The following is a 10948-nucleotide window of genomic DNA, read 5'->3' on the forward strand; positions in this document are numbered from 1 at the left end:
CAAATCAATGTGAACAAGAGGTTCAAAAGATTATTCATTTACAAAATATTGCAAATCAATTGCCAGATGCATTCACTGACCTACCAAGGGTAACTAAGTCACATATTCCAGCTGCTAATGCTCCAATTCGAGTTGATATCCCGGCAGGACAATTAATTAAAGCAAATGAGCCTAAGTCATGCTTGAAACGTGGTAGACCAATCGGTTCTAAAGATAAAAATCCTGGAAGAAGAAAGGAGCAAGTGATCAAAGTGAACATAACACAGAGGTAGTGGCTCAAGAAGAGCCCCAAGACGTAACAAATGATAAGACCTTAGGAGAGGTCCAGGTACCTGAAAATAATGAGGATGAAGCGATATCAATAAGTTACGTCTCAACCGGAAAAAAATGGAACCGAAATAATATTGTTATCGATAACATTTTTGCTTATAATGTTGCTATTGAAATAATGCAACAAGATGAGGATCTTGAACAAAAATCTGTCAATGAATGTAGACAGAGAAATGATTGGCCAAAATGTAAAGACGTTATCCATGAAGAGTTAACTTCACTTGAAAAACGTGAAGTCTTCGGACCCATAGTTCGAACACCTGAAGGCATAAAGGCAGTAGGGTATAAATGGGTTTTTGTGCGAAAACGAAATGATAAAAATGAAGTCGTTAGATATAAAACGCGACTTGTGGCACAAGGGTTTTCCCAAAGGCCTGGAATTGATTATATGGAGACATATTCTCCTGTAGTGGATGCTATCACCTTCAGGTATCTCATAAATATGGCAGTGCAAGAAAAACTTGATATGCATCTAATGGATGTTGTTACAGCCTATTTGTATGGATCATTAGACAACGAAATTTTTATGAAAGTACCTGAGGGATTTAAAGTGCCAGAAGCATATAAAAGTTTTCGAGAAACTTGTTCAATAAAGCTTCAGAAATCTTTATACGGATTGAAACAATCAGGTCGTATGTGGTACAATCGCCTGAGTGAATACCTGTTGAAAGAAGGGTACAAGAATGATCCAATTTGTCCTTGTGTCTTTATAAAAAGGTCTGGATCTGAATTTATTATAATCGCCGTATATGTTGATTATTTAAATATCATTGAAACTCCTGGGGAGCTTCCAAAAATAGTAGACTGTTTGAAAAAAGAATTTGAAATGAAAGATCTTGGAAAGACAAAATTTTGTCTTGGTCTACAAATTGAGTATATGAAAGATGGAATATTTGTCCATCAATCAACATACACCGAAAAGATTTTAAAGCGATTCTATATGGATAAAGCACATCCATTGAGTACCCCGATGGTTGTGAGATCACTTGATATAAAGAAAGATCCATTCCGACCTCATGAAAATGATGAAGAGCTTCTTGGTACCGAAGTACCATATCTTAGTGCAATTGGGGCATTAATGTATCTTGCCAATAATTCCCGACCAGATATAGCTTTCTCAGTAAGCTTATTGGCAAGATTTAGTTCTTCGCCAACACAAACACACTGGAATGGTATTAAACATATATTCAGATACCTCTAAGGGACCATTGATATGGGTTTATTTTATTCAAATGAATCCAAGCCATCATTGATTGGTTATGCAGATGCAGAATATTTGTCTGATCCACACAAAGGTCGATCTCAGACAGGCTATTTATTTACAAGTGGAGGTACAGTCATATCATGGCGTTTGACAAAACAAACTATGGTTGCTACTTCTTCAAATCATGCAAAGATAATAGTCATTCACGAAGCAAGTCGAGAATGCGTTTGGTTGAGATCTATAACTCAACACATTCAGCAAACATGTGGTCTTTCTTCGAAAGAGAATATTCCAATAATATTGTATGAAGACAATGTTGCATGCATAGCTCAATTGAAAGGAGGATATATCAAAGGAGATAGAACAAAACACATTTCACCGAAAATCTTTTTCACTCATGATCTTCAGAAGAATGGTGAAATAGATGTACAACAAGTTCATTCAAGTGATAATTTGGCTGATATGTTCACTAAGGCATTACCAACCTCAATATTTGAAAAGTTGATATATAAGATTGGAATGCATCATCTTCGAGACATTAAGTGATTTTTCATCAGGGGGAGTAACTACACGCTGCACTCTTTTCCTTAATCAAGGTTTTGTCCCACTGGGTTTTCCTGGTAAGGTTTTTAATGAGGCAGCAAGCAATGCATATTATAAATAACTATGTGCATCCCAATATTTTTTTTGTAAGTTTTTAATGAGGCACATTATCTTACATGGACATCCAAGGGGGAGTGTTATAAATAGTTTGTACATTGGATGCTACATTGAATGCCCATGTTGTGAATAACTTAAAGATTAAATCTCCTACTTTATGTCCATCATCTTTACTTTTTGTGCCTATAAAAGGCCATGTAATTGCAATGGAAAGATACACCAAAGTGAAAGAAGAAAACATTTCTCCCTTCTTTTTATCTCTTCTTATTTACATTTTACTGCATTGCTTTTATTTTATAACACTATCCTTTTTCTTCTCTCTCGGTCTTTTTACCTTTTTTTCTATTTTCATTATTTTTCATTTTATTTACTTAATGGCAGCCAAATTGGTGTTTGGGCAAAAAGTTTAAAGTCTCTTTTGTCAAACTAATTATTGATAATAAAGAAGACAAATCTTAGTCAAACATAATTTGTTTCAGATCCAAGCATATTAAGTGCGAAATAACCAAGAGTAGAAATGTATAAGATTTACTAATAAGATGAACATACACCAAACATGAGGTATGAGTTTACATCTAAAGCAGGTTGTTGTTGCCGCTTTGGGCAGACCTTCATCTTCCGGACCGAACGAGCTTCTTCTTCGGCTGCAGAGAGGGGAAATGAGGTCGTGGTCGATGACTACGAGTCTGACTTCGACCTCGACCTTGATGATGTCAGGATGTTTGAGGGGGGCTTTATCCGTACTGTGGTGAGAGCGGGAGGTCCCTCCCGTATACTTGAGATTCCATCAAAGCTTAATCTTTTGCGGGACACGAAGGGTTTGGTGCCACAATTTGACCTTTTATGCTCCAAGGCTGAGTGCGAGGCTCTTCGGGACGTTAGTGACGTTGAATTGATGCATGAAGTGGCCACTATGGACCTGGGGGTAAGTTTCTCCTCTTTGTTTCTTTTTTGTGTTCCTTTTGTTTTTGGCGTCCTTGGCCTTTACCGACTCTTTTCTCTTCTCTTCTTTTTGTTGTTTTTTTGGTCTTTCAGTCTTACATGCTAGAGATCGAAAGTGCTTGCAGGGCTGATATCGGGCCAAGATTTTTCTGATGATGTTGGAAAAGTATCGGTGCTACCGCAATAAGTGTCGCGAGATGCATGAGCTGCTCAGGGCAAGCACCGATAATCAATCTCTCGGAGAGGAGCTGGAGAAAAGGGACCAGGAGCTAATGCAGTCCATTCGCAGGAATAGTGAGCTCAAGGAGCTACTTCGTGTAAAGGACGAGGAACTTAAGTTGGGAAAAGGGGTCGCTGCAGAGTGTGGGCATCTTCAGGCGAAGGTGTTATTGTTGTAGTCTGAACTTGATCAAAATGCCGAGTGGAGGCTTTGAGTGCTGAGTGGATGGGGAAATTGGCCGATTTGGAGAGGAAAGTGTCCGAGTTGGAGAGTGCTGAGAATGCTCAGGCATAGGCTGTGGCAAGGGCGGCGGCGTTGGAGGACATTATCCGCGTCTTCCAGTCCGAGAAGGAATCTGAGAGGGCAACGACCACACTAAAAAGGCGCAATTGCTGGCCCAAGTTGAATCTGCCTCTGCCGCTTTTCCTCGCCACTTGCATGAGCTCTGAGTTCATGCCGAGGCCCAACGAGACATATATAAGAGTTTGTGGGAGACGGACAATGTTTCTGAAGCTATTTATAAAGGAGCCCGGGCTAAGGCACGAGAAGCCCGCGTTAACTGCGGCTACGACCCTGCGATACCGGAGGCTGGCGAAGATGATGTTGAGGGGGAGTTTTATGGAGAACATGATGGGGAGGACAGTGGCGATGGATCCGAGTGAAAAGTTGTTGCCTTAGTCTATGTTTTTTGTTTTGCTTTTATATATTTTTTTTGTGTGTTTCGTATTGGGCCAGTTTTGGCCATGTGTAAGATGCGGCCGTTGAGCCAGTATATAAATAAAAAAGTTGTTTCGTCGTTGTACGTCCTTTGTGCTTCTCTCCATTCCCCTTGCTTTACGTTTTTTATTTTGGCGTAGACCTTCGAATTTTTGTACGGCAAATCCCTGATTTCTCATTCAGGGAATCTGATTTTAATCGGAGCTAGTAGGATCTTGTCGTGTGAGTCTGAATGGAGTTTCTTCTGATTTGCATATTTAGGTGAGGTTGACTTTTGATTTGTCGCCTTAGGCGGAACCATCTTTGATTTAAACGCGAATGAATTCAGATTCGTCGTTTTGGACAAAGTTAGTTTCGACTTGAATGATTCAAGGGGAATTGAACTGTTGTTGATTTAGGCGAAGTGGGCCCTTTCATGTGTATTCAAACGAGGTCGAACTTGGGACTTAGAGCGAAATTGATTTCTGACTCATTCGGACAAGTTCGAGAGAAAATAAAAAGTTTTTGCTTGACAATGACCGATGGCCGCAAAGGCGTTATTTCGAGTAAGACCGAAATGCTAGTCCGTGTAATTCGAGCGGGGTCGAATTGTTTCTTTGGCGATGGCTGGCCGTAGGGGTGTTATTTCGAACTAAGGTCGAAACGTTAACCCTTTGTGATTCGAGCGAGGTAGAATTATTCTTTTGGTGATGGCTCTTGGTCGTAGGGGTGTTATTTCGAGCTATGGTCGAAATGTTAACCCGTTATGATTCGAGTGAGGTCGAATTATTCTTTTGGTGATGACCCTTGGTCGTAGGGGTGTTATTTCGAGCTAAGATCGAAATATTAACCCGTTGTTTCATTGTCACCTTTTAGAGAACCACATGTCATCATATTTTCTATGAATATGTCGAAGTGGATCCTGGCGTACTCGGTTTTGTATTTTTTTTTTGGAGAATTTTTGGGCGTTCTCTGGGGAGTCCAAGTTTTGCTTAACTTCTGCTTCTTGGGCGAGTCCTAGTTTTCTTAGTTTTGCTTGCGTTGGAGAATATGATGCGTTTTCTAGGTAAGTCCCAATTCATTCAATTTTTCTTGCATTGTAGAACACGATGCTAGGGAGTATAAAATGTTGATGCTTCGCTCACTGGAGAGTGTCGTACATGTTCGTTTCATACATATATTGGAGAAGTTTCCATGTATCTAGTCCCTTCATCATTTGGTCTAGAGAGGTCATCGGCAGGCGAGGCGATAAATTATATTTTGAACTTCGAGACGTCCCCCTCGTCGACCCCTTAGAAATTTCCCCGAGGACCTGATTGGGGAAAAACCAAGGGTGAGGGAAAGAGAGTATGACCTGAGGCGTCCTCTTTCATGAGTTGAGATACTTGAGGTGGGCGGCATTTCAATTATTTGGTAGTAGTTTTCCTTCCATTATTTCTAGTTGGAATGCTCTTTTGCTCGTTTGCCCGCGTAGGCGCTCGTGTTCCTATTTAAACCAACACCAGAGGGTAAACCAAAATGAAATTTTCCATACCTCGATCCAACAGGTCGACGAAAGGGAGTAGCGTTGCTTGCTCTGCCTGGTGTTTGAATGGTTGATGGAATGGTGGTTTTAGATTTGGTGGCAATGTTCAGCTCCCCGTTTTTTAGCAGCATCTAAGCTTTACGTGAGTTGGGCCCACCTCACTTGCTGCAACGTTGAGATCAAGTCCTGGTCCGGTCTCGTTCAATTTGCACCCACAACATGGGAGACATGTCATACTTTGCTCAAGGACCATCCAATATGTGAGGGAATATGAAAGTAGGGCAGGATGTGCCCATTCTTTCAACGGACCACACAACAAGACCCGTCCTCACACAAAGGGTGGGAACACATTGATAGGAGTGTTAATATACAAGGTGAATATGTCCTGATCTAGATTAGCATGTGAGGTTTATTTATCACTCTTTCGAGTGGATGGTTACATTTCACCGGTTTTAGATCTGAATGAAACTAAGAAATTTGGCTAAGAAATCCTCATAGACGGTGCCAAATTATTTGGGCAAAAAGTTTAAAGTCCTTTTTGTCAAACTAATTATTGATAATAAAGAAGGCAAATCTTAGCTAAACATAATTTGTTTCAGATCCAAGAATATTAAGTGCGAAATAACCAAGAGTAGAAATGTATAATATTTACTAATAAGATGAACATACACCAAATATGAGGGATGAGCTTACATCTAGAGTAGAGAGGCATCCAAAATAAGGGAGCCAAGAAAGGAAAAAGAAGTAAGCGATGATAGACGAGAGACTCCTCTTCTTTCCTCTTTTGTGGTTGCTCTCCTGTCATGCCCCGAACCTGGGGGCGAGACTGGCAGCCAATGCCTTACCTATTCTTGTGTATCAACTTGCAACTAAGAGACTTTGAACATATGATGCCATACTTTGGCCATGGGCCACTTTGCAAGAACTGCGAATGCTGACTAAATGTCAATATAAAACTGGGCCGACAAGGTCGTCATAACTATTACAGCTGACAAACCAACCAAATATACATACAAGGCCTGCAAGCCCAACATATTGCACTAACTGACAAGATATGTCTACAAGCCTCTACTGATGGATATATTGTGATCGGAACAACTCCCCGACCTACTCATAACTTATATACATATATATACACGATGTACATAGGGCTCTAGACTCGAAAACTCCGAAAGGCATGGAGCTTACCGATCAAGCTGAACTCGGGCAACACTTATTGAAGAGGCCTACCCGTCTGTTTGTCTGACCTGCACGCATGAAATGCAGCACCCCCAGAAAAGGGACGTTAGTACGAAATAATGTACTGAGTATGTAAGGCAATATACTGAAAGCTGAAACTGAACTGATAATATAATAACTGCAAGTAGCTGGAAGTCAAAGATAATCTGAAGATATACTTACCCGCTGATACTAAATCAACTCTCTCAATATAGTAAATAAAATAGTTGTCCGGCCCTATAAGGCTCGGTGTATATATAACTACTCTACCGTAGTAGGTTCGCTCATAAGCGATCGTCCATACTAGGCTCTGTATCTCAACTAACTGGGCTCGCTCATAAGCGCTCGGCCACAGTAGGATCGGTATATAACTTACCATCTTATCAGAGGTTGCCCAATAGGGGCCTGCCCATCGATTATAGCTCGATGGTAATGAAAATACTTTTAATACTGTATATATGTAAATTCTCTACTCTCTTGACTAGAATAAGAAAATACTCAATTGAATATGAAGTACCAATAAGGAGAATATTATAACTTACAAAACTAGGAAAATATACGCAATTTTCGAGACTAGCAAAATATACGTAAATTTCGGGATATGAATTTTTCTTTATGCCTCGTTATCAAACTTGTATAATGACGAGATCATGCCAAAATAAAGGAAGAGATTAGCCTTAACATACCTGTTCCAAGAATTATTCGAACGGATCTGCTTCTTCGAAATGTGGACGAAATTCATACTTGGACGAACTTGTTCTGCTTTGCTTCCAACGTTTTTGAACAAAACAGAAATGAGGTTAATCTAATTGTTGAATATTTGAAATTTCACTTTGAACTTTTTGGCTAGTAGTTCTTTTGGACAAAATGGAATGTTCTCTGGTTCTCACGTTTTTTTGGTTCAAAATCAGATTGTAAAAATTGTTGTTTTATCTTTCTTTCTTTCTTTCTATATAAGAATCTTTATAGATAAGGCTTTGTAATTTAGCCTTGACACATGTAAAGGTGATTTATGACTCACCTTAAAACTAAGAAGGGTATGTCACATCCCTTGGTATGATCTTGTTAATTTTATCCAATTATTAGTTAACCGGATAATGTCCCGTTACCCGATAATTAACCAATTACCCGCATAATTTAAAATCACCCCAAATTACTTAAAATTCTATTTATTACTAAAATACTTCATATATACTTTATGTGTTATACTACCATGGTCATATGATACCTTGCATGGTACTAATCCATAAATATTGGGTATTTTAGCTCGGGCCGTATTTTACCCCAAAATGCCAAATTTGGACAAAATTTATTTTCTTTGACTTGCTCCCCCTTCCACCTTCATGAATTTACTAATCACTTGTGAAATATCATAATCCTTATGATCTCCAAATAATCTTTTATTTGGACTGATGTCAATTACCTTATGACAAATTCAACGTACAATACTACAGGGTGCAACATCATCGTAATTTAGTACTGCAAAGCATAACGTCATCGTAATATAATACTGCTGGGTGCAACACTGTCGTAACTTAATATTGCGAAGCATAACATCACCGTAGTGTAATACTGGAGGACGTAATATCATCGTAATATACTATTGCAGAGGGTAACATCATTGTAATATATTACCGCAGAGCATAACATCGACGTAATACTGCGGGGCGTAACATCTCCTTTCTCCCCCCCTTATCTGAGCTCTCTCTCCTCATATATTGTTACACTCTATGTTTTCGTACGTAAAAGTATGCCATAGGCAAATTGGTGAAAACTCGGATATGAGATAGTACATCCCGCATTTTCGTACATTAAAGTTTCGTCGTAAGTTAATCAACATAAGTTCGGGAATGAGATTATTTTTGAGATTATAAACATTATGCTATTTCAAATAAGTGATGAGTAAATTCGTGAAGTTGAGAGAGAAAGAAAGTCGAAGAAAATGAATTTCATCGAGGTTTGACATTTTGGGATAAAATACGGCCCGAACTAAAATACCCGATATTTATGGACTAGTACCATACAAGGTACCCCATGGTCATAATAATAAGTTGTATGAGGTATGTTAAAAGTAAGTAGTATTCTTAGTAATTTGAGATAACTGTGTGGGTAATTGTTTAATTATTGGTTAGTGGGAGATTATAAATTATTAATTAATTAAAAAAATTGGATAAGTTTGAGAGTCTTACCTTTAACGTGGCAGCCATGAGTTTAAAAGTTACTAATGACTAATATAAGACATGGCAAGGTATCACCATTTTAGAGCATTTAACAAGATTTCTATATATTTAAACCTTTTGAACATGATCTATACAAAATATGTGCACTCCAGCATTTTGTAAGCCCTTTTAAAAACACAAGTTACACCATATAGGCACTTTAGCAAAACAAATAATGTTTGCTTGCTCCCCCCTTAAGATTAGAAGATACAACATCACGTTTCAGAGATATTGCATACGAATTTTCCCCCTACTTATCTTTTGTTACGTGTTATCGCAATTGACGTGTGTTAGGGGATTGTCAAGAGAATTGGCTCAGGTATGTTAAGGCTAACCCTTCTTTCCTTTTGGCATGATCGGTACGATACAAACGAAACGAGCAAATGCACAATTTTCATAAATAACTCTATTCATAAAAGTATTAGAGATGCCTACATTCTTAAATTCCCATTTGTCATATTATTCTATCATCTGTCCATGGATCTCAGAAAATATGTAAATTGATTTTATGATATTGGTCAGAAGCATAATGGTTTTACGAAAGATTTTATTGACGTACTTCTCATGCATGGCATTCATGTACATTGACCCATGACTAGATGGCGTTATATACATGTATATATGTATTTATATGTATATGGGATATGAGAAAAGGTTACGACGTTATATACGTACCACCACCTAATTAGCTGGTATACGTTGATGATTTGCCCACAGTGGTCGAGATGATATGATGGGATGCTCTCAGAGGCTTGATGATGTTATGAACACATGTACTTATGCACGACATGATATACATATGCATATGCATGACACTATGAGTATTTCATTATTTACATAGTTATTCGCACTTACATGTCGAGTCTTTTACTCCATGTTTCTCTTATATCTATTATTTGCTGATTTTCATTCCTTGCATACTCGGTACATTATTTGTACTGACGTCCCTTTTGCTTGGGGATGCTGCGTTTCATGCCCGCAGGTCCTGATAGACAGGTCGATAGTCCTCCAAGTAGGCTATCAGCTCAGCGGAAGATGTTGATGCACTCCATTGCTCAGGAGTTGCTTAATTGGTCAGTATGATTAATACACGTATTGGTTGGTATGACAGGGTCAGTCCCGACCTTTGTAAGGAGTATTTACTCTTTGAGGCTTGTAGACATACATCATGTGTACGAATATTTGTATGGCCTTGTCGGCCTATATTTAAAGTATATAATGGATCACGTTAGCCTTATACGCCCGTATGTCACAGCTACAAGTTTCTATATCAGGTTGGGACATTCTATGTCAGGTATTCCCTCATGTTTACTCTGGTTGTATCATGACACGTCTTCTAGTCCACCTATCTATGATGATGTAATAAGAAAGATATATTACGTTGGTACTCGGTTGAGTATGATACTGGGTGCCCGTCACGGCTTATCGATTTGGGTCGTGAGAAAAGTGGAATCATAGCAGTTCTGTCCTAGGGAGACTACAAGCCATGTCTAGTAGAGTCTTGTTTATGGGTGTGTCATGCACCACACTTATAAGCAGGAGGCTACAAGGCATTTAGGACTGTCACTCTTTCCTCTTACTCTAGATTGTGTGGTAGAGCTCACTTGTAAGAATTAAAATTCCTAACTTTTATTTTATTCGTAATAAGATGATACCTACATCCAGAAAGACGATTGGTAAAAGATATAGATATGGAAGAATTGAGTCGGAGGAACTCGACTTTGCATCATGCTTATGATAAGTAAATGTGAGGTCTTCAGCAGATCATGTGTGTACTGAAAGGTGTAAGCCTCTTGATAAGGAGCCTTAAGGCAAGAAATACCTATCCACCTTTATGGTAAAAGACAATGAGAGATTCATAAGATAAATACAAGTTTCAACAAGCAAAAGAAGCAAGATGAAGAAGGGTACGAGGCGCCCAGTTAATGAAGGTT

The sequence above is a fragment of the Nicotiana sylvestris genome, chromosome 8, assembly GCF_000393655.2.
Source record: "Nicotiana sylvestris chromosome 8, ASM39365v2, whole genome shotgun sequence".
NCBI lineage: Eukaryota > Viridiplantae > Streptophyta > Magnoliopsida > Solanales > Solanaceae > Nicotiana > Nicotiana sylvestris.